We start from the raw sequence: 25473 nt of genomic DNA, 5'->3' as shown, positions 1-25473 counted from the left end.
TTCTTCAGCATGTGCAAGACACCCTGGCTGTTCCAATATCGACCAGAACAATTTCCCGTCGATTGGTTGAAGGAGGCCTGCACTCCTGCACTCCCGGCGTCCGCTCAGAAGACTACCATTGACTCCACAGCATAAACGTGCACGCCTGGCATGGTGCCGGGCTAGAGCGACTTGCATGAGGGAATGGCGGAACGTCGTGTTCTCCGATGAGTCACGCTTCTGTTCTGTCAGTGATAGTCACCGCAGACGAGTGTGGCGTCGGCGTGGAGAAAGGTCAAATCCGGCAGTAACTGTGGAGCGCCCTACCGCTAGACAACGCGGCATCATGGTTTGGGGCGCTATTGCGTATGATTCCACGTCACCTCTAGTGCGTATTCAAGGCACGTTAAATGCCCACCGCTTCGTGCAGCATGTGCTGCGGCCGGTGGCACTCCCGTACCTTCAGGGGCTGCCCAATGCTCTGTTTCAGCAGGATAATGCCCGCCCACACACTGCTCGCATCTCCCAACAGGCTCTACGAGATGTACAGATGCTTCCGTGGCCAGCGTACTCTCCGGATCTCTCACCAATCGAACACGTGTGGGATCTCATTGGACGCCGTTTGCAAACTCTGCCCCAGCCTCGTACGGACGACCAACTGTGGCAAATGGTTGACAGAGAATGGAGAACCATCCCTCAGGACACCATCCGCACTCTTATTGACTCTGTACCTCGACGTGTTTCTGCGTGCATCGCCGCTCGCGGTGGTCCTACATCCTACTGAGTCGATGCCGTGCGCATTGTGTAACCTGCATATCGGTTTGAAATAAACATCAATTATTCGTTCGTGCCGTCTCTGTTTTTCCCCAACCTTCATCCCTTTCGAACCAGTCCTCCTTGGTGTTGCATTGTCACTGTCAGTCAGTGTAGTTCTAATAGCAGCTGATAATCTCGTTAATACCCCTCCCACTTAAACAACAATCAACAGCGCGACCTAGGCTATTGCACCGCCGACACGGCTTTATTACAGTCCGCTTTCAGATGGTCTTAAAGGAGCCGCAATTATGTTGACAGGCTACACGGATGCAAGTAATGGCACCCTGCAGCGGGTGAACCAAATCACATACAGCAAGTCAACAGGACGGGTGATATGACCGAGAGTTAAGCCCTGTTATGTGATACTTGAATGAGTCATCGATTGTCTGTGAGGCCATTCATCAGTTTCATTCTTAAGGCTGTCAGCTAGGCGTGGGTGGAGCACTAGATTAGCCACAGCCAGACCAGCAGACGAGACCGTAGTTCCCGTAAGAAACAAGTGAAGCATGCCTGTTAGTGTCTGACTCATCCCAGATTTTTTTTACAAACGAATTGTGGTTTTTCAGTCATTGTCTCGTCAGTTTAGCTTTGTTGAACATACATTTAAGGGAATTTACTCGATTTCAAGATATATAAAACAACCTGTGCAGCCTAAACCAGACCAGTGACTGAGAAGGAAAAGTGTCGAATACAGCCAGCATAAATTGAATTCCTGAGAGTGTGTTTTGGAGAAGACAACAAAAGGGAGAGCGAGAAATAAACAGAGCCTGTATAACATGATAAGGTGCAAAAAGTAAAGTGATAAAAAGAAAAGAATGAAATGCTTCCTTCTTTTTTTTTTCAATTGACACAGATAGGTCTTATGGCGACGATGGGATGATAAAAGGCTACGAGTGTAAAGGAGATGGCCGTGGCCTTAATTAAGGTACAGCCCCAGTAGTTGCCTGGTTTGAAAATGGGCAAACCACGGAAAACCACCTTCAGGGATGCCGAGAGTGCGATTCAAACACATCATCATGATCATAGCAACTTGACCTGTGGTTTTACGTGGAATCAGAGCCCAAGGCACTCGACTTAACATTTCAAGAAACTCTGTATGTATTCGTAGGGATCGAGTGGTGAATGTCTTGGCTAGAAGCCATTGACAATATCTCTCGTATACCACACCGCTAGAATACAAATGCCTCCACTGTTCCTCACATGGGTACTTTATTTATTTATTTATTTATTTATTTATTTATTTATTTATTTATTTATTTATTTATTTATTTGTCCTACGACTTTTAGTGCCTGGATTGACCGAGGACTTGTTCGCTCGCCTGTACACATCTTCCTATTTGACATCCATGGGCGACCTCCGCGTTTGAATGTAGGATGATGATGAGGAGGAGGAGGAGGAGGAAGAGGAGGTGGGGAGAGGGTGAGACCGGTGTCGGCACATAGCCTACTCCTGTCGTGAAACACAAAGAGGTCTGCTCAAGGCTTAACGTCACCGTCCGACGCAGCGACACATGCCCTCACTCCATATGGACACTGCAGAGAGGTTTGGAATTTAATCTGTGCGTTTGGCACGAAATCGAGTGAAACCGAATAGCACTACCTCTCCTACCGTGCTAGCCAACATTCTGATAGTGAAATTTCTTTCGACTAACTGGATTCGAACCGGTTAACCACGGTGTCAGACCATATAGACTTGACGCCTTATCGAGCCAGGCCACCAGGTAGGCTCGGCACTGTGTCAAATATGACTCTCCAAAAGAGAAAGCCTTACTCCTGAATTTCTCGACTTCCCAATAGAAGGGAACTCGCGTCCTTCTTGATGAACAGGGAACTATTCTATCGCCTGGCATTGGTAGCCCCTTCCATAAAATCAACTACAGTTTTCATACGTTATTCCATGTTTATATCAGCGACTTGTTTCTTCAAAAATTCATCCCATTTTGTGCAAAATATAATGAGTATGTAATATACCTCACTTCCACCATAAAATATCTACACCCTTTACTTCTGTATTACCTCAGTAATTTACTGCAGAGGATCAATAATAATTCCACCCGCACTCCGTCCTCCATTCACTGCTCTAAGACTGCCGTGCACTTTCTTCCAGAGAAATAACAGTAAATTTTATCTTTATAAGCCCTAGACATAATCGGCAGTGCACTGGCTCTTGTGCTGCCATGCATACATCACAGGATAAAGTGGTGCTCCGCTCTTGCCTGATCCCTCTACTTGCACTAAAGGCTGGTTTACACGGGTAGAGTACTTGGTAGAGTAGAATAACCCTACACGTATAACCGCAGTCTCCCCTTGTAGACGCACTCTGCTCAGGTTCAGTAGAGAAGAAAAGCTGGTAGAGCCAGGGCGCTGTCTTTTGGGCTGGAATCACATTACGTCAGTTTGTTAATTTTTGTTTCAAGTGTCAAAATGAAATTCATGGAAGATAAAACTTTATAACTTGTAAAGTGTTATGGTGGATACGAGTGTTTTAGGTAGTTTTAGGTAGTGAAAACTATCGATGTAGAAAACTGAGGCATGCCGTGGAAGCAAAATTATAGGTCTTGAAACCCTAAGAAATTGTGAAAGGCTTCGGTAACAGTTCACCGGTAGCTAAAATATTAAATTTAACCTCGAGATTCGCTCTTGGCGTTTTATTATTTTTCTATTTATTTATTTATTTGTTAGTTTATTTTATTTATCTATTTATTTTATTTTTGTCCAGCTCATTGGTTGAATGGTCAGCGTTTAGGCCTTCGGTTCAGAGGGTCCCTGGTTCGATTCCCGGCCGTGTCGGGGATTTTAATCGCCTCTGATTAATTCTTCTGACTCGGGGACTGGGTTTTCGTGTTTGTCTCAACACTTTCCTCTTCATATTCTCACAACATACTACACTACCAACCATAACAGAAACAGGTAATAGTGGCTACATCCCTCCATATAGGGTTGGTATCAGAAAGGGCATGCGGCCGTAAAACAGGGCCAAATCCACATGTTCGACACAGTTCACACCCGCGACCCCACAGGTGTGGGAAAAGTTGCAGCAGAAGAATAAGAAGGTAATGTATTCATTTTACTTTTATAACTGTTAGGTTCTTCAGTCTGCTGAAACTAATTTTGAGTAAATAAATTTATAAACTACCTGAAAGAAAAAATATATGGTGACAGTATTACTCCTGAAAAAGAAACAATTTCCTTAAAACTGAAACTGAAAACAGACGGCTTCAGATATTACTAATTTTGGTGTTCTCGCACCATCGTCTCGTTTGATTTTATCATTCACCATGTTTAGAAGTTCTTCAAATTTTAAGACTTATTTTAGTCATATACATTCTCTAAGGCAATTTTTTTTTCGATTTGCGTTACGTCGCACCGGCGCAGATAGGTCTTACGGCGACGATGGGATAGGCAAGGGCTAGGAGAGGGAAGGAAGCGGCCGTGGCCCTATTTAAGGTACAGCCCCAGCATTTGCCTGGTGTGAAAATGGGAAACCACGAAAAACCATCTTTGGAGCTTCTGACAGTAGGATTCGAACCCACTATCTCCCGGATGCAAGCTCACAGCTGCGCGCCCCTAACTGCACGGCCAGATAGTTCTCTTAGAAGGATAGGCTAGCTGATATCCTGTGTGCATTCTTTCTTTTAAGTTTTCCTTCCACTTCTTGTTCTGTTTACCTCCTCATCGATTGCGTAAATGACATTCTTTAATGATATTTGTTCGTGGCGTCGACCTCTGTAGATCTTTTGCCATTACTTTCACCATATGATAGGAACCTGCGTGTAAGTGGAATTGCGGAAGTGCAGAGTTGTTGAATGTGAGGAAAGGAACGTTAAGGACGACACAAACACCCTGACCCGGCCGGGAATCGAAACCGGGGCCGCCTGGTGACAGGCGGACGCGTTGCCCCCTACACCGCAGGACCGGTCAGTGACTTTTTTTTGTTACTATGCATTACAAATTCTTTCTGAACGATTTTGAATCAGCTTCCGTTTCTCATACGGCTCACATGGCCAAATGGTCAGCATACTGGTCTTTGGTCCAAGGGAACACGGGTTCGATTTCAGGCTCATTCGAGGATTTTACCTTCCATTGGCTATGCCTCTGTCCCGGATGCTAGGTGTTCATGCTGTCTTCAACATTAGAATTCATCTTAGGTAAGACCCAATCCTCGCAGACGCGTAGGATGCTTTTAGGGCGTCATCTCGAAAGACCTAATCCATATATAATAATAATAATAATAATAATAATAATAATAATAATAATAATAATAATAATAATAATAATAATGCTATTCGCTTTACGTCCCACTAACTACTTTTACGGTCTTCAGAGACGCCGAGGTGCCGGAATTTAGTCCTGCAGGAGTTATTGTACGTGCCAGTAAATCTACCGACACGGGGCTGTCGTATTTGAGCACCTTCAAATACCACCGGACTGAGCCAGGATCGAACCTGCCAAGTTGGGGTTAGAAGGCCAGCGCCTTAACCGTCTGAGCCACTCAGCCCGACTATCCATATCTCTCAGGAAGCACATGCCATTATTGTTATTACTCGTATTATTATTATTATTATTATTATTATTATTATTATTATTATTATTATTATTATTATTATTATTATTATTTCTTCATTATACCCATTCAAAGGGCGCCTTTGAACTTGTTCATTGGCCTGATGGTTGTCTCCTCCTTATTCTCCTAACATCTTTTCATGAATTCGCTGTGTTGCACCTTGCGTGGTGGACCACCTCCTACCAGTTTACTTTTTATTTTTCTCCACGAATTTGTGCTTGGCTACTATTATACTAAAGGCTCCACGATTTTCTGTGATGTCGTCCTTGATATTCATTTTTTGGAGGTCCGTCTTAGTTTCTTCTAGCCAGTTTATTTTGATCTCCTTTGGACTGATTACTTTAAATAAGTTAATCATTTAGTGAGTCTGTTGCTGTCCATTCTGTAGATAAGCCATAGAATTTCAGGCGTCTCTTGCGTACGCCATCAGTGATCCTGTCAGTTAATGAGTAGAGGTATTCCATTTCCTAGCGTGCGACCATACGTTTTCCGGAGAATTTTCCTTTCTTGATTTTTAGTTCCTATAATTTTAGAGTGACTTCCAAGGGATATGGTTTCGGAGCCGCATAAAGCTTGCGGCAAAACAACTGTCTTGCAGTGTCGTAATTTTGCATTACGCGATATGACTCTCTTGTTATAGCAATTCCGCATTAGTCTGTACGCCTTATGGAGTGTGGTGGCTCCTTCTGTTGGCCCTACTGTGTAGTCCCGATGGTAGTAAGACTTCTCCAAAGTATTTGAAGGAGGACACCTGTGAAATTGTGCCGTTTTCCTGCTCTAGCGGAGTTTTCTTGCTATGATAATGTAGATTTTCCATCTACTGTGCTTTTCGTACGATATATGGAGGCCTTTCTTCTTCTTCTTCTGATTATTATTATTATTATTTTTATTATTATTATTATTATTATTATTATTATTATACGGAAGCCGGCGGTGTGGTGTAAGGGTAGCATGTCTGCCTCTTACCCGGAGGCCCCGGGTTCGATTCCTGGCCAGGTCAGGGATTTTTACCTGGACCTGCGGGCTGGTTCGAGGTCCACTCAGCCTACGTGATTAGAATTGAGGAGCTATCTGACGGTGAGATAGCGGCCCCGGTCTAGAAAGCCAAGAATAACGGCCGAGAGGATTCGCCATGCTTACCACACGACACCTCGTAATCTGCAGGCCTTCGGGCTGAGCAGCGGTCGCTTGGTAGGCCAAGGCCCTTCAAGGGCTTTGTTTGATTATTATACAGCGCTCAATTCCACCAAACACCACATTATACTAGACTCAGTACTCCACTGCATGTAAACGGTTCCTGAGTTGACACGGTAGAGTGCACTTTGCTTGTTACTCAACTCTACCCAGAACTATTATCGTTAATTCTTAAACTTCGTAGAATGAGTCATGCTTTTCCCCTGTGCCCTTGACCCTGCTCTATTATGTACAAAGAAGTAGTTTGACGAATTGAAGAAAATGAGAGAAAACCTCCCCTTCGCGAGAAAGCAAGACAATAGAAACGCAATTGAAAAGTAGAACAAAACAATGAGTGGTGGTCGAGTTGGATTGTTAGAGGGGTCCACCCTGCGGAAGTGGGCGTGGTTTGTATTATCATCGTGTAATATTCCCCCCCCCCCTCCCCTGTTATCCCTTACCGCTCTACACATATACACAGTATCGGGATTTGTGCGCAAAGCTGCTGCCTTCCGCTGTTATACACTGACCGCCTGACAAATATTTAAACTGCTCGTTGTCAACCATCCAGTCCGCTGGGAGATCATTTCAATTAATCTCGATGCTATAGTTGTTGCTATGCGTTTCACCGTGCAGTATTCTAATTGTTCGCTCGACACCAGCATTACACAGCGTTTCAGGTGATGTTTATATGACACTGATGTTGAAAATATGAAGTTTCACTCTGATGGTAGTTATTACCATCATTATAAAGATCACTGACGTATTTGAAAAATCATTTTGATGTGATTTAGTTGTCGACGATTTCGATGATGAGCAAATACATAGTGATGCTGCTGCTGATGATGAAGATAATCTCGATTTCCTGACTTTTCCAGTTAATTGGAGGTCAGAAATAATAATAATAATAATAATAATAATAATAATAATAATAATAATAATAATAATAATAATAATAATAATAATAATATACCAAAACCAAACACCGTGGCGAAACAGCCCCGAAGGGCTTTGGCCTTTCAAGTGAACGCTGCTCAACCCGAAGGCGTGCCAATTACGAGGTGTCGTGTGGTAAGCACAAAGAATCCTCTCGATCGCTATTCTTGGCTTTCTAGACCGGGTGTTTATTATTATTATTATTATTATTATTATTATTATTATTATTATTATTATTATTATTATTAAGAATGTCTCTGTCGTTTGCATTTCATCTAAAAAACAGGTCTCGTGGGTATGATCACAATACACATAAGAAAACATTATTTGAGCGAAATTGGAACACTGCTGTATAATATTTCTACGTAGTCTCCGTTATGTTTAATGCTTCTCCTCCAGCGCTTACAGAGTGTATTCTGTGCAAGCACTCGTGCAAATCCTTCATCGTCATCCAAACGAAATGTCTTACCTCCCAGTGTCTACTTGAATGGCCAAAACATGTGGTAATAACTAGGTGCGAAGTCTGGTGCACATGGCGGATGTGAAAAATGCTTCAAATTCAGGTCTTCGATGGTAGCAACTGTTCGATGGACAGAACGGGGCCGAGCATTGTTACGTTGCTGCAGTGAAAAACATGCCTTACCATACCGAATTGTCATTGTTGATGAATTTCAGTGTCTTTCACACCTTCACTACTCAAAAACTGTTTATCTTTTGTGCATGTGAGATGTACGACGGCCATTCTTACACTGATACGTTGATGGCGTTTGCTTGTTTGCGTGGGGCTTTGTAACAGTACTGCCAACGGACAGAACTGTGACACGATTTTTCGAATATTTTATGTTACGAACATAAAAAAGATGACACCGAGCAAGTTGGCCACACTTAAACTTGCGCAGCTGTGAGATTGCATTCGGGAGATAATGGGTTCCAACCCCACTATCGGCATCCCTACAGATGGTTTTACGTGGTTTCCCATTTTCACAACAGGTAAATGCAGGGGCTGTACCTTACTTAAGGTCACGGCCACTTCCTTCTAACCCCTATCCATTTCCTATCCCATATTCGCCATAAGACCTTTCTTTGTCGGTGCGACGTAAAAAGTACTGTAAATACAAGTGGCTGTTAGCTTGCCCTCCCATACCTGATTTGATAACGTAAAGGAAAGCAACGTGACTAGAAGTAGAGTACTGTGACAAAGTAGATTTAGATACAAAAGCGTTTTTAACTACAGGACATACTTTTCCTGCTTTTTGGGACTCTCAAAAATTTTAATTGGGGAGTTTTACCGTATATTATATTTGCCATGAGATGTGTTCTTTACACGTATCAGATCACGGCCATGTCCTAAATGAACAGCTCAAAGTAAACTGAACATCCTGCATGACCACACTCTCTCGTTTACAAAACAAGCCGCAAACCTCCCTCAGGGCTGATTCGTACGCTTGTACTTCATGTCTGTCCAAATATAAAACTAAACTCGCATTACAAAATAAAATTGTTTTGTGTCGGCGATTGGATTTTTTTTACCCCTTTATATTAAAATTACACAAAATGCCATAGTTGCATGAAAACATGAATGTTATATTCTATTTTCAGAATAACATCTTATCAACGTACCTTCATATATATTTCAAACAAGAGATTTCAAATGAAACTGTCAGCGATAATGGATCATTTAAAGCGCAAATGACAGGGATTACCTCGTAATCGTCATTGCTTGGGATTGTTATGTAATCTGTGTGCAGTCGTTTGTTTTCCAACTGGTCGTGTCCTGATTTAAACTCATGGCCATCATAAACATTAAGTGGCAACTGCATCATTCGTTTTTAAGTTGACTGCATTGTCCAAGTAACTAATCACTTGTTGGAATCGCATGTAGTCATACAACTGTAGCTCCCCGCCCCCATCATCCCTTCCCTGATGTAGTTGTTCAGTTGCTATAATGATTGGATGGAGTAAATTGTTCTCTACATGAGTGTGGTCATTAAAAGGGAACAAGAGTTTTAATTGATACTACGGGGTTCTTGATGATTTTCATTTTCCGATTCATTCACTCCTAACAATCGAATATTAATTAGATTAAATGATCTTAGTACCGAGTACTAGGAAGATATTTGAGTGATATAATAATAATAATAATAATAATAATAATAATAATAATAATAATACACTGCTATACGTTTTAGTATTTATCCTGAAAGACTCAGTAAATTAAATACTGTGTTCACCTCTATGTATCTTTACTTACAACTAGTAGTTGTCATCTCCTGTTGAAAACTGAGTCGGAGTTAGAATTCTATGAAATTATATAATGCAAGCAGATAAACTAAAAAGGTAACTAAATATTGAGTAATAATAAAAAGGGGAAACTGGAGAGAAATATTAAATTTAGCATGATAACCTTAGATGAAACATCCACACAATGATTATCGGGTAGCAAAGTTGAAAAAAGATGCTTGATAAAATAGGAATGGGAGACTACTGGGATAAAGAGATTCAGAACGAAGATAAGAAGTTGAGTAAAACAAACTATTCGAGAGAAAGATACTGAGAAGCAAATGATCATGTCAGAGTGTAAGATCAAAATAACATTACTTGAATTCTGTAAAATTAGCTAAAATTTGTCAATAAATAAATAAAGACTTTCGAATAGAGAAATAAGAGGTATGGTGTTGTGGCTAATGGGTATCTGTAAGAAAAATAGTCAACGAGAGAAACATGAAGAGAATTGGTGTTTGTTATGAAGAGGCACATCTGTCGGGAATTCCAGGGAGAGAGACTCTTAGGGTCAAATGCCTGGGTTGTGATTTCAAACCAAGAATAGAGGACGAATTTTCTAAAATTATAAAACAAAGAGTGGATCGCACTATGTAGGGCAACATTCTTGTATAGCAAATGTTAAGTGGCAAAAGAGAAGAAGAGAAAAAAAAGGAAGTAAACGCTTAAACACCATTTCAACTGATGGATAGGATACATGTGTTGAGCAAGTGGCTGCGCGGTTTGGGTCACGTCTATATCGGTTTGCATTCGGGAGACAGTGTGTTCGAACCCCACTGTCGGCAGCACTAAATTTGGTCTTACGTGGTTTTCCATTTTCACACCAAAATTGTTGAGTCTATTAAGGCCACGGCCGCTTCCTTCTAACTCCTAGGCCTTTCCTTTCCCATCGTCGCTATAATACCTATCTATGTCAGTGCGACGTAAGGCCACTAGCAAATAAAACATCACCACCTAGTAAACGTCGACTCCACCTGTGGCGAGATTCGTTACCTGAAGAGCATTGGGAGAATGTGGCGGGCTATCATTTGCCGTATGCTACATGGAAGACGTTAAATAGGCTGTGAACTGGAATGTCCTGATGCAAGGTGAATCTGAAGAGAACTGTAATACATTAGTGAAGACAAGAGTTGCGAATGTGGTGTTTTCAGGACCCATATCTGTTGATGTGCAGAAACCTGCCTGAAAGTTGCAGCATGAACGTTTGTGCTAATGATAAGGCCGTCAAGACTGCTGAATTTTGATCAACACATTCCATTTGGTAATGTACTTTGTATACTAACACAGATTTCTGCATTTAACTATGTAAAATTGATGTCTTGGACACGTAAAATAGATAAATAAATAAGTTAATTAATTAATTTTAAAACTCTTCATTATTAAAAATTAAACTAAGCCTGTGTAGGTCTATGAAATGGACGTCTGAGATTCCCGGTTTCCGTATAAAACCAGACCGCTCGCGCGTAGCTGAGCCAAGGCCGGCTTTTCCCACAACCGCGGCCCACCTAGCTGTCTGGCTCGCTTCCTGCCTTTCACTTCCCACGCTATAGTAAATGGATAGTGGTACTGAAATGCCATTCTCATCCCATTTTTCAATCTGCCAATGGAAGAGGAAAAATCATATCCTTGGTTTCAACAAGATTCCGCAACTGTTCATACAGCAGGGGAGTCCATGGATAAAGTTGCGGAAGTGGTTAAAGATAGAATGATTAGTTCTGATTTTTGGCCCTCCCGCTCTCCAGATCTAACAGTCTGTGATTTTTATTTGTGGGGTACCCTGAAAGACAAAGTGTACTAAATAAAATCACGCACATTCGAGGAACTTACGGAAATCCTACGAGCTGCAATAAGAAACAGTGCAATGACTGAGCTAAATCGTGTCAATCGAAGTGTGTTTACCTAGTACAGTGCCTGTTTAGCAGCAGAAAGACGACATTTCCAACATTTGCTATGAGCTCAGAGTTTAATTTAGTTTCTTTCACTGTATATGCAGATGCACAGATTGAAGAAGCGAAGACAGAGTACAGGTCGGCTGTAGCCAGGTGGGCTGGGATGTGAAGGAAGCCAGCCGGCCTTGCCTCAGCCGCGTGCGTGCGGTCAGGTTTAATATTGAAAGCCCTGTATACCCATGACAAATTTTAGCTCGTTTGGTCCGTAGTTTTGACGTGAAAGAGCGATAAATAAAGGAAAACCATCTCTTTTTGGCTAATAGGCGATTTCTTGGAAATGATTTTTTTTACATATATGGATTGTGTTGTTCTGTATAATCACGACCAACTTTAGCAACACACTGTCTGTACCGTACGTGAGCTAAAAGTGCCACAGTAAAATTGTTCGAAGAAAAGAATTTTATTTCGTATTTTCAGCTCGAATAGTGGAATGAAATCAGGTGGATGTGAGTACTGGTGAGAGCAGAGAACAAAATATCCTTCCTTAGATGTCACAGCTGGGAGAACCATATTACTTTCCTTCTTGCCGATTCCAACAAAACCCCCCTGAAGAAAAAGTCATCGCTGTGTTTACGTCTCTTTATGTCGTAACAAAAGGCTGGATAATAAGCTTCAAAGCCAGCAGTCCGCAGGCCGCCACCTGGCGTCAGGATAACAGACTTCGAACACACTGACAACTGCCGCTCAAATATGGACAGGCGGCGACGTTCGATCTCAGCCAGTAGCCCTTCACTTTCAGTTGGCACACCAACAGCATTCCGGGGAAATGTACACTAGGTTCTTTCGGGATACGAACAAAATATATCTCCATTGGATATACGCTGCTACTTCGGTGATGATAATGATGCTTATAATTGGAAAGCAAAGCCTTCCTCGCACAGGCCCTTGGTGGAATGGAAGGCAAAGTCTTGAGATGGAATGTGGTCTCAAAGAATTAACGCGGTACTCATTTTTGGTGTAGGATGAGTGAACCTCAGGGTCACGTGCCTCTTTTGAAGTGAGAATCTCTTTTTATCGAAACGGGCGTTTGAAACCATATCAAACCAGGTGAATTGAACACAATTTTACTGATTCCGGATATCAGAACGTCCTAATGTGTGTGTTTATCCTTCATTAAGTTGTTGATAGTTTAAGAGATGCGAGAATGCGCGAATTTAGCCTCAAAAGAGAGTAAAATCTAACCAGGAACTCTTAAATACCTGTCGATTGCACCCCAGTTCGTACCCTTAACTTTAAAAGCGGTGGAAGAAGGAATTGAAATTGGCACGTGGTCTAGAACCTAATTAATGACGGTACTGGTAAGATGTAGTGTTTACAGTGCACCATGTCTTCTGGTATGGGCTAGAATAAAATTGTTACATTCATTGACCTGTCTCAGTCTTATACTTGGCTTTGACAATATGAAAATGGCTGAGGTATGAGTGATGCTAGTAATGCCATTCTTTATGCAGCCAGTTCCTGCTATGAATAGTGTGAAAATGTCGCTCATAGGGTTGGTTGGTGCACGCATTTCAGTGGGCTTGGCAGACTGATGTGCAATAGCAACTTCTGGCTCGGTGAGGAAAGCAACGGGAAACTACCTCACTCCTTATTTCCGTAGTACGCCTCTTCAGTGACACCTAGGCCATGTATGACAGCTAATGGTGAACTTGTTGAGGATCCAACCAGCCTTCGGGCTGAATACCCAACATACATACATACATAGGCCCTACATACAACATACACATTCATTAACACACTGTAGGGTGCATTATTATGAAATACTGTTATTAAAACTACTTCATGTTGAGAGATTCTGAAAAAAACGCGCAGTCTCGTGGTATTTGTAGGCGCGCAAATACATCAATCCTTGTCAACGAATGTATAGGCACGTAAAAGAACACCTGTGGGATAAAATTCCGGCACCTTAAAGTTTGCGGAAACCGAAGTTGTAGTCAGACTTAAAACCAATAACATTATTATCAGCTTCGAAAAATATTATTATTATCCTGCAAACGTTCATGGTGGGAAGTAAATTTCGAGTATAATGTCAATACAGATGTTTAACAATGAGGGATAAAAGTCACTATACCCGCCCCCCCAAAAATTTTTCTTAGGTGTAAATCGTTGCTTAAACTACGTAGATTGCGTATTAAAAAAGAGTCTCCGTTTTTAACAAACTTCGTAAAGAAATGACCATTGAAACTTTTAAAGTGTAAACCTGCGGTACTTTTATCACGTTCCGTATATTGGTAGTCCTCAAGATAAATAGAAAATCTATGTTTTTCTTTCTTTATAATAGGATATTTTCTTTATATTTCCTCCTTCATCAAAATTGTCGTATGGAATACCACTGCACCGAACTGTCCACTGCAAAGAGCTATGCTGATTATTCAGCATATAGAAAGCAAAGAAACCATCAATAAAATAATATCTTGTGACCCCAGTTGATTATTGGGAGTATTTTGATTTCTAATAACACGGAGACCGGGCGAGCTGGCCGTGCGGTTAGTGGGGCGCAGCTGTGAGCTTTCGTCCGGGAGATAGTGGGTTCGAACCTACTGTTGGCAGCCCTGAAAATGATTTTCCACGGTTTCGCATTTTCACACCAAAGGCAGATGCTGGGGCTGTATCTTGGTTAAGGCAATGGCCGCTTCCTTTCCACTCCTAGCCTTTTCCTATCCCATATCCCATCGTCGCTATAAGACCTATCTGTATCGGTTCGACGTAAAGTAAATTGTATGATACATAAATAAATATAGGGGCATCACTGCCATCCCCTTCAGAAAATGACTTTGTTTGGTCCTTACGTACACTTTTCTCAGGACGCATAAGAGATAGGGAAATAAATCTCAGTAAATTTCTTTAATTGACTGAAACTAAAACGAAGAACTGAAAAGGGGGCACATTTTCCTTAAAATATAAGTACGAGTATGGCACTAATTACCTCCAAATTATTGTGGGGGGAAATATTTTTAGGACCCATTTTAATAGCGTAAAATAATTTTTTGTTCATTCTTGTAAATTTTCATTGCACTAGTGTTGTTAACTTGCACAAGATGAATCATGACTCATAACAGCAATATCATCAGTAAAAATGACCGGCTCCATTGCTAAATGGTTAGCGCGCTGGCCTTTGGTCACAGGGGTCACGGGTTCGATTCCCGGCAGGGTCGGGAATTTTAACCATAATTTGTTCATTTTTCTGGCAGGGGGGCTGGGCGTATGTGTCGTCTTCATCATTTCTTCCTCATCACGACGCGCAGGACGCCTACGGGAGTCCAATCAAAAGACCTGCATCTGGCGAGCCGAACTTGTCCTCGGACACTCCCGGCACTAAAAGCCATACGCCATTTCATTTTCAGTGCAAATTGTAGGAGTACCTAAACATGAATTTTGAATTTTGAAATGTGATTTGTTGTTAATGTATATGCATCCCTGTTGATGAACTAAGGAATATAGGTGGCTAATATTAAGCGTGTATTTTCTCCGAGAAAAAATTTACAATCTTGGAATAAGTAGTTTCTTAGATATGAACCTGCAAAATGGGCCTTAAATCATGCAGGTGCCCTTATGTCAATCACATAAAATTATGTTACAGGGATACGAGTGAACTTCGGTTCGTTAAGCAGCTAATTGCAAACAGTTATAAACATCAAAACAGTCTACCTGATGACTAACAAAACGAGACGCTGCACTCTGCCTGTGGAACAATAGCAGACAAGATGACAGCTGGTGATGGAAGATCTCGCCAACTTTCCCACATCACATCACCTCACCTCACTTTACGTGGGAGTTGCTCGGAGGTGGGGGTGGATGGGATATATGGTAATGAATTGGATGGATTTAGTACAGGAAGCCTCACGTTTCCTCCTTGTCAAGTACTACCGGTTCTCCAGTGTTTGTGGAGCATTGCCCGCCAAGCCTACGGAGCCGAGATCGAGCCCGGCCACATGCCGGATATCATGACTCAGCCTCACCTGCTTAATGTCCTCGTATTTCAGGCTCGTAGCTCGAGTACGTTATCGGCCTGTCCAGCTCAACTATTACCGTCTGCATTTAGCTCTCCGACCAGGCATCAGAGGCGCAAGCAGTGGCAATATAGAGTAGGCGAGATATTTCCTGGAGAACTAGCTACAGATCATGTAACTTTCAGTCAGGAGAGGTGGGTTCAAACTCCTAGCCCTAACGACTGTTCTTCGTGGTTTTCCATTTCCATATCAGGCAATTTCCATACTTCAATTAAGGCATTAATAATAATAATAATAATAATAATAATAATAATAATAATAATAATAATAATAATAATAATAATTTTGGCTTTACGTACCACTAACTACTTTTACGGTTTTCGGAGACGCCGAGGTGCCAGAATTCGAACCTGCCAAGTTGGGGTCCGAAGGCCAACCGTCTAAACCACTCATTCTGGCATTAAACCAATAACTAGTATCTTCATAACCTCAGCCCTTTCTTATCAAGGTAACGGACGAACCATTCTTGTATTAGGGTGCCGTTTAACAGCTTGTAAAAATCCAGACTATGTTACTCTACTAACCCCAAAGCCACGTTGGCGATGTTAGGAAAAAACGAGGAAAGTTGCTAGCGAGCTTGTAGTTTTATGTATCTGTTGTTATCGTGATAATAGACATGGGACCTCCAGACTTAAGTATAATCTCAGCCACTGGGACGTAACAATTCATTTTGGAAAATCCCATATACATTTTTGGGGATTCGAACTGTAGTCGTTAAAGAAAGAATGCAGTGTATATGCCAGTCAGCTGTCACATCCTGAATAAAAACAAGTAACGTCTTCGTACTGCTGCGTCTTTTAATAGGTGGAGAAGTTTTGTCGTCATTTTGATATACACAGAGAGAGAGAGATTGAATGGTTATTGTTTGAGGGCAAAACAACAATATTATAAACCTCAGAGGAAGATAGATAATTTACTTCTGTCAATGAGCGCTGTACAGAAGCGAGTGCGGCCAGCCACCAAAATCAGTGCGCGCCGTCTCCGCGCAATGGAGACGCGCATAACTTGCTGGTCACCTGAAGTCTTCCTGCTCGACCATAAACAAAATGAAGAAATAAGGCAGCAGACGGGCATCGTGTCCTAAGGTGTGAGGTAGGAAAACTTCAGTGATTTGGTCATGTTTTATTTTTTCTGCACGACCACAGTAATCAGTGCCGCTCACCACCTGAAACACCTCTGGATAAACTCCGTCAATGCTGACATCAATAACACCGGCCTTCTTCCCGAAGATGATCATGATAAATAAGGGCCTTGAGACAACGAACAGGCTACAAATATTAAATGGGAAAACGCCTCACTATTTCAACCATTTACTTAATAAAATGAGTTGATGTCCACCTCTGTGGTGTAGTGGTTAGAGTGATTAGCTGCCATCCCCGGAGGTCCAGGTTCGATTCCCGGCTCTGCCACGAAATTTGAAAAGTGGTACGAGAGCTGGAAAGGGGTCCGCTCATCCTCGGGAGGTCAACTGAGTATAGGGGGGTTTCGATTCTCTCCTCAGCCATTTTCGAAGTGGTTTGTGGGTTCCCATATCCTCCAGGCAAAATGCCGGGATGGTACCTAATTCAAGGCCTCGGCCTCTTCCTGCTCCGTTCTTTGCCCATCACTTCCAAACTTCCCATCCCCCACCAAGGCCCCCGTTCAGCACAGGAGGTGAGGCCGCCTGGGCGAGGTACTGATCATTCTCCCCAGTTGTATCTCCGACCCAGAGTCTGAAGCTCCAGGACACTGCCCTTGAGGCGGTAGAGGTGGGATCCCTCGCTGAGTCCGAGGGAAAAACTGACCCTGGAGGGTAAACAGATTAAGAAAGAAAGAAAGAAAGAGAGAAAGAAAGAAAGAAAGAAAGAAAATGAGTTGATTTTTAGCGTAATAATAAAGAACTAAAAGGTAAATGCACTGTACTTTTAGGAAATGGGATAGCCTTAGCAATTACAGAACAAGAAGTGTTCAATGTGTCATGTTTAATTACCTTAATATCGATATGCCGAGGACATTGATGGAGACAATAATATCTCGCTTTCTTCCCTCCATGTAGGCAGCCGCATATACTTACCTATTATGCGGGTGGCATGTGGGCAACTGTATTGAACGAAGTTCAAAATACGAGGATTTTTTCCCTTCTTAATGTTCATGGTCTCAATGTCTTCTAAGCAGGACATGATGATGATGATGATGATTGGTGAATGGATATATATTTGTCGTTAATTGGCACCAATGAATGCTGCCTGTATTACGTCTTGATTGGGGATCGGAAATGGCGCGGTGCGGCCCGGTGTGAGTCCCACGACTCCAGTCAACAGGGTGTGGCGAAGCTGCCCAGCCTCCAGCCTGCTGCCTGCTTGTGTCATGCCCCGAGGCTGCACTGGACCAGACCCGTGCATTGCCCGCAATTAAACCGACTGGCCTTGAAGAGCGCGGGAGAATAAAAAACTGACTCTACTTACCTCTTACCCAGACGAAGCAACAAACCCTTGTCATTCTTAAACTTATGTACCTGGAGGATAAGCAGGTGATACACAACGCGACAGAGTAAAAGTTCTTTGGGATTAAGGTGCTATTTCTGATTCTATTTTTACATGTTTCACAATTAATAGCTGGAGAGTACATGTTCTGCATTTTAATTACAGACTGTTTCTTCATCTTACAAGGTAACTTTATGGATTCGATCGGACGGATTTGAATGAAACTTGGGTGAACGACCAATGAGCATATCTTAAGTTTATTGGTCACAATCATTTTCCCGTAAAACCAATGGTAGCGTTTTAATTAATTGCTGCTGGAAAATAGGTGGGAGGCTCGGAGAATTAGCTGATGACGTAGAATGGCCTTGCGTAAGCATTGTAGAAATATAACGATATTTTTACTTTGAAGTCTCATAAAACACTTTATACATAAAGAGAAATGTTTGACAACACCAACAGAATTTCACGCTCTATAAACCTGTTTTACTAACCCTACACTATATGAATGTATTAGAGTTTTAATACTTCTGTGTCTTTAATAATGGTAACTTAAACCTTGTGCAGTATGGAAATCAGGGTCTTACCTCGATAAACGCGTTGCTGTTAATGTAACCCTTTATAAGGAGAAAACTGCTGGATTCGCGTTCATTTTGTGTGAGAGTAGCGGGTGTGCTGCGATGTTTTGATGTCGTAATTATTGATCATCCATCCACGTTTCATTGTAATTGGTCATGTCTAAACTCAACAGTTCCCATGTTAGGTTGCAGGAAGCCTACGTGAATAAACTAAGCTCCACATTAATTAATCGAATTTAATATTGGGCTTTTTCTGTTTTACGTAACTTATATACCTTGACATCACGATTTATTTATTTATTTATTTATTTATTTATTTATTTATTTATTTATTTATTTATTTATTTATTTATTTATTTATTTATTTATTTATTTATTTATTTATTATTTTTTTTATTTTGCAATTTTATTTGCGTCACACCGACAAAGGTAGGTTTATGGTGACGATGTGATAGGAAAGGGCTAGGACTGGGAAAGAAGCAACCGTGACTTTAATTAAGGTACATCCGCTGCAGAGTCTGCTGCCTCTCTTATCAGTTGGTCTCACGAGGCTTTGAGAGTCCCGTGTCTGGTCTCAGTATAGAATTTGAAACACTATCCTGGCTGAGAACGGAACACGATGCCTCTGAGTAAGAGGGCAGGCATGCTATCCTCATATCACTGGGCTTAAATAATAATAATAATAATAATAATAATAATAATAATAATAATAATAATAATAATAATATTTATATTAAAACAAATGAAGAAGAATAATCTCAAGCGTTTGTCGTATTTTTTACTGCGAACAGTCTGTCTTAAGAAAAACATCAGATTTAGTTGCTTCATGTAAGGTACTTGAGACATACTTATCATCAGCCCCGTGTCTTTAGTGTGTGTTAAGTTCGTCAAATGACATATAAGGTACGGTACAGGTCGTATAGCTATAAACTTGCGCTTGGGAGATGGTGGATTAGTACATCAGCAGCTCTGAAGATAGTATTCTGTGGTTTCTCATTTTAACGTCAGGCAAAGGCCGAGGCTATATTTTATTTAAGATTAAGACCGTTGCCTGAAGGTGTTAATACGACGTTAAATCACTAGCAAAGTATACTGATGTGTGCAATTCTTGTAGTTCGTTGAAAGTTAGGAGCAAGCGTTAGGGGAGGCTGAACATATGACCATGGTCACGCTTTACACCGAAACAAAACAAAATGGATTTGACTTTCCGTTTTTTTTAATCCGCATGAATTGGGTGGGATTGGAATCGCGGCCATTTTGGCGAGAATGTAGTGACAATGTTTCCCAGTTATCATACCGTCAGGATAGGGTTAGAAATAAAGTGGCCTTGGCTTTTAGGTTTCATTCCCATTCTGTTATTCACTTAAAGTTGAAGTATGGGAACTACGGAGAGTCAGTTATTTTGTCAGATGTCTGATGACTTGTGGTTATGTGAACCCCCTTTCAGTCCCTCAAGCCATTTCTGAATTCATGACAGAGCCGGCCCGACTATGTGACAAGGGTTCTATGCTATCCGCTTAACCCAGAATGTTTATCGATAGTCTTTAAAATGTACTCCCCTGAAAAACGCGAAGCATGAAGTCTTAGAAAAATATAGTGTCAGTGACCGTAAATTGTGCTCTGACTCTTCACACTGTGAATTTTGAAACTATGGTTTCTTCGAAACAGATATATACAGAGTGTATCCGTTATGAGCCAACGGCCGTAGCCGTGTTGAAACACCGGATCCCATGAGATCTCCGAAGTTAAGCAACATTGGGCGTGGTCAGGAGTTGGATGGATTGCCACGCGCTGTTGGTGGGGAGTAAGGGAATGGAGGAGCGGAAAGGAACTGGCCACCCTACTGCACGTAAACTCCGGCTCAGGAACACCTCTGCGGAGGTTCGGACCTGCCTTCGGGCAGAATAACCCTTACCTACCTATCCGTTATGTTGGTACAAACTTTCAGGGCAAATGGATCTGTTTGAGGTAAGCAACCATATTCCGAATACGATCGAGTCAAACGTTAAGCAAAATTCTACTTATTTAAATCCGTTTATCTGCACAAGTTTCACAAGTTACTCCATTTACAACAAATGTTCGAAATTACGTCCCCCTGCATCAGTCCCCGGTGTCGTTTGAACAGCGTCGTAGGCAGCGAGAATTCTTGCCAAGAGATCCTCTTCAGTCTCGACAGGTGTCTCATACACAAGGCTTTTCACATGGCCCCATGAGAAGAAATCAGGTGAGATGGGATGAGATCGGGTGAACGAGCGGACGTCTGTTAAGAGCGGACGGACGTTAAACAACTTGGATTATTAATAACTTTTGACTCGAACATTTCCGGACTACGGTTCCTTATCTCAAATTGATCACTTTGCCTTCTTCATCATCACTGAAAGTTTCTAACATCGTCACGGATACAGCCTTTTTAATGTTGAATGGTTGTCTTATAATGTTGACCCTGAAAGGCCTGTTTGTGTTTACTATAATGTATACACTTTATTCTCGACGTTTAACTTATAAAAGCACAACACCAAGGCTGCAGTCTATTCATCCCAAGTACCGTCACCTTACTTCATTTATCAATGAGATAAAAACTCACACGACAGGTAATATTAGCTTGTGTGGCTACACTTACAATGAATGAGTGCAGAGGCGCAATTTAAATTATTTGTGGGAACTTACCCGGCAAAAGCAGTTTACCTTGCATCTCTTCCCAAGATAGGCACTTGACAAACAGGTCTTCATTACTACGTCGTCATCTTTAATGGCACTTGATGCCTGAATTACAGTGTTTCTTTTACTCTGAATATCATTAACAAGAAGCCCTTTTCTGAAGCCTTAAGACTAGTATTCCAATGATTAAACGAAAGAAGCAATTACAAGTAGCAGCTCTACAACTGTTGCGGTGCGCTCACAAATCAAATTAGGAAGCTCTCGCTCCTTTGTTGCCTTTGTTTTTGAAATGTGAAGCATTAATCAAACCAAGTTATCTTGAGGTAGCAAGTCAAAGAGCAAGTGTATCTTCTCCTTTTGTGTTGTTTTATAGTTACTATTGCCAACTCAGCCAGTTCTAAAGTATGTTCCTAAATAGACAATAACCCTGATGAATATTTAATTTCCATAACCGCATTTTACTGGAAATAAAGTTTCAATATAAGTCTATTTATTACATGTAGTACGTACCGAAGCGACGACAAGTACAGAAAAAAAATGGCCAACCGAATACCAGTGCTTTCCAATTTTGTGTCGGATGTGACGTTGGATGCCCTTACCCACTGAGCTATAGTAGCCTACGTCATATTTGTTCTGTTGGAAAAGAACTAAGCGGTTCAGTACAAAAGTATAGCAGTACTATTGTGGAATTAGTTACGTTTTGTTTTTCACGTTTTTTCGGGGGCTTTCAGTCGTGGAGTCCCATGACTTGTGAACAACCATGTGGCAGAACTAAACGGCAATTTAAAAACAAAACAGAAATCTCGCCATTTGTTTCGGAAGTTGGCAGTTGGAGTTATGACTTAATTATTCATATTAACCAAAATAATTATTAAATGATTTTAAATCATTTCTCCTCTTATAAATAATAGATTATTACTTCAATCTCATCACTAATGTGTCCGGTTCCGTGGATAAATGGTTAGCATTCTGGCCTTTGGCCCAAGGAATCCCGGGTTCGATTCCCGGCCGGATCGGGGATTTCAAACTTCATTGGTTAATTTGGATGGTTCAGTGTGTGTGTGTGTGTGTGTGCGTGTGTTTGTGTGTGTTTTTCTTTATTAAAATTCATCATAGTTAGGGCCCCATTCTCACGAACTCGCAGGTCGCCTATCAGGCCTCAACTCTAAAGACGTGCACGAGGCCTCACAGAAGGCCACACATAATGATGTTGATGAAGATGATGATGATGATGATGATGATAATAATAATAATAATAATAATAATAATAATAATAATTTTTCGGACATATTTACAGAATGGATGATTCCAGATTAACAAAAAGATTTTCAAGTACCTTTGGGACAAAAAGGCAACAACTGGCTGGATTCAAGAAGTAAAGAAAGATTTAGAAAGAAATAATATAAGGGAAGAATAAACTATGAACAGAGAAATTTTAGAAAGAGGGTAGTAAGTATGGAAGGATTCCTAGGAAGATTGAACAAGAAGCCTGGTGCGAAGTGGTCCGAGGACAGAAGGAAACGGCATAGTGAAAGGATGAAAGAATATTGGAAGGAGCGGAGAGAAAACAACAAAGTATGAAGAACTGAATTGAAATTGGCACGTGGTCCTTAGCAGGCCTCATCGGAAATAATAATAATAATAATAATAATAATAATAATAATAATAATAATAATAATAATAATAATAATAATAATGATAATAATAATTTTTGCTTTACGTCCCACTAACTACTTTTACATTTTTCGGAGACGCCGAGGTACCGGAATTTAGTCTCGCAGGAGTTCTTTTTCGTACCAGTAAATCTACCAAAACGAGGCTGACGTATTTGAGCACCTTCAAATACCACCGGACTGAGCCAGGATCGAACCTGCCAAGTTGGGGCCAGAAGGCCAGGGCCTAAACTGTCTGAGCCACTCAAACTTTTCTTCTTCCGTTTCTTTTTTTCAACACCTCGCCGGGATCGCGGGCGAATACTGTGTCACACATGAGGATTTAACCCTGTTTCCGAGCCAACCCTATGTGGAATGATATATTTCACTATTGCGTATTTCAGCGGATGCTGGTTGTGTGGTATGTGCGGATACAGAGATATGTATTGAGACAAACACAAATATGAAGTCTGTGAGTCAGAGGAAATTACTAGACACGGCTCAAATCTCCAACACTGCATGGTCTCAAACCCCGGGTTCTCTGAAATGAAGCCTGACGCTAATCATCATCGTTATCATCATCATCGAACGACCCGGACGGTACAGAAATTTTCTTGAGAAGAAATTTTAATAAAACTAGTCTCGAAGGAATGATTTCTTTAAGGTACAACGATTTCAGTTATTTCCTCTAGGTTTTAACATGTTTTTACCTTTAGTATAAAATTTGTTAAAAATAAGTAACAACACTATATATTTTAAAAATAACATGAACATTTTTTTAAATCCTCAGGAACACACACACACACACACACACACACACACACCGTGTGATCTCTGTATTTTTAGTAAGTTTATATTTTATAGGCCTATTATATGAAACTCGTAAATACATGTTCTTAATAACAAAATTTCACTTTAAAACTGCAACTGATGCTAGTGAATAGCTCTCGAAGTAAGTATAGATAACCTGGTCTCACGATCTTGAGCACTGAAGCCGAACCTTCAGTCAACTGCGTTACTCAGCCGGTCATCACTCAGAGCACATAATCCGGGGGTGTTTATTTCCCATATTTATCTAAATTCACTTTTCAATGATGTTCACCAGATGCTTAACGTGCACTTAGTTCTATGCCCAAAACTTCATTAGAGCTCTGGATTAAAGAATATTACCCGTGGGAGGTCCAGGAAGACAACGAGCGATCTCCACTTTACTGAGTTTTATAAAAGGAGCTAATTTCTTACGACTGCATAACTGAAAGCAGCAAACTGTATCTTTTGTTTTTTTAATGTGGTGGTCTATTTCCGATATTCAAGAATGAGAAGTATCTGTAATACCATTTGGATAGTGAGATAATAACAATTTAGAATTCTTATTTTGCAATTAATACATAGGAATTTCTAGTTTGTGCCTACATTTCTTATAACTGGATTTGTCACTGAAGTGTGTAAAATAAATTGTACGTCTATGGTTTGGAAAGTAAGCATTATATTCAGCCGTAAAAAAAATTAATCTTCAAATAATTGAATTGAAAGAATTTTCAGTTCTATATTTTGCGCTGTTATGTTAGTAAACAATAATACACTAAAAAGCCTAGCCTGTCTGAACAACAATGCCATCAGCTTCCACCATGTAATGAATGCATCCTTCCTCAATACATTTCTCATATGTTCCTCACTGCATTCCGTTATTTTCCTAACGTTAATATACTCAGTATTATGTTCAGAAACAACCTATATAATTATCTCGGAATTGTAAGAATTTCAATGAGAATAGTATGGCAGCTTTTACATGGTACAGGATGAAACTTGACAGACGCAGGGTACATGGATATAACCTCCACGAAGAGATTTCTGACCACGCGAGAAAATGAATTCTAGTCGGACATGCCATGGACAACGTAAGAGCAATCCAGCGGATGATCCTTCTACCACCAGAAAGTCCCCTTTTAAGACCAACTCTGGAGATGATCCCAGTTATGTTTTAATAATAATAATAATAATAATAATAATAATAATAATAATAATAATAATAATAATAATAATAATAATAATAATTTTACGTTCCATTAATTTGACTGTTTTCAGAGACGCTGAAGTGCCGGAATTTCCCGCAGGATTTATTTTGCATGCCGAAAATTATTGAAGTAAATTCGTTCAGAAGGACAGTGTTCTCCCGACTGACCCACTCCGCCTGGTTAGGCTATTCAAATACTTGACCTTCTGTTCACCTTATAGTTTAAGGGAGTACAGTCAGTTCCGCCCATCGATCGTAGAAGGAAATCCTCCCGCTACCGATTTAGACAGCGCCTTGAAAATTGAAGAGATTTGGGAAAGAGAGGAAAGAACAAATAAGGAAATGATATTTTCTCGTAATCCTGGCCCATGTAGTGAGGAAAAGCGTTATTCGTGCGTCACAGTG

The sequence above is a fragment of the Anabrus simplex genome, chromosome 7, assembly GCF_040414725.1.
Source record: "Anabrus simplex isolate iqAnaSimp1 chromosome 7, ASM4041472v1, whole genome shotgun sequence".
NCBI lineage: Eukaryota > Metazoa > Arthropoda > Insecta > Orthoptera > Tettigoniidae > Anabrus > Anabrus simplex.
Note: the sequence above shows the minus strand (reverse complement) of the source record.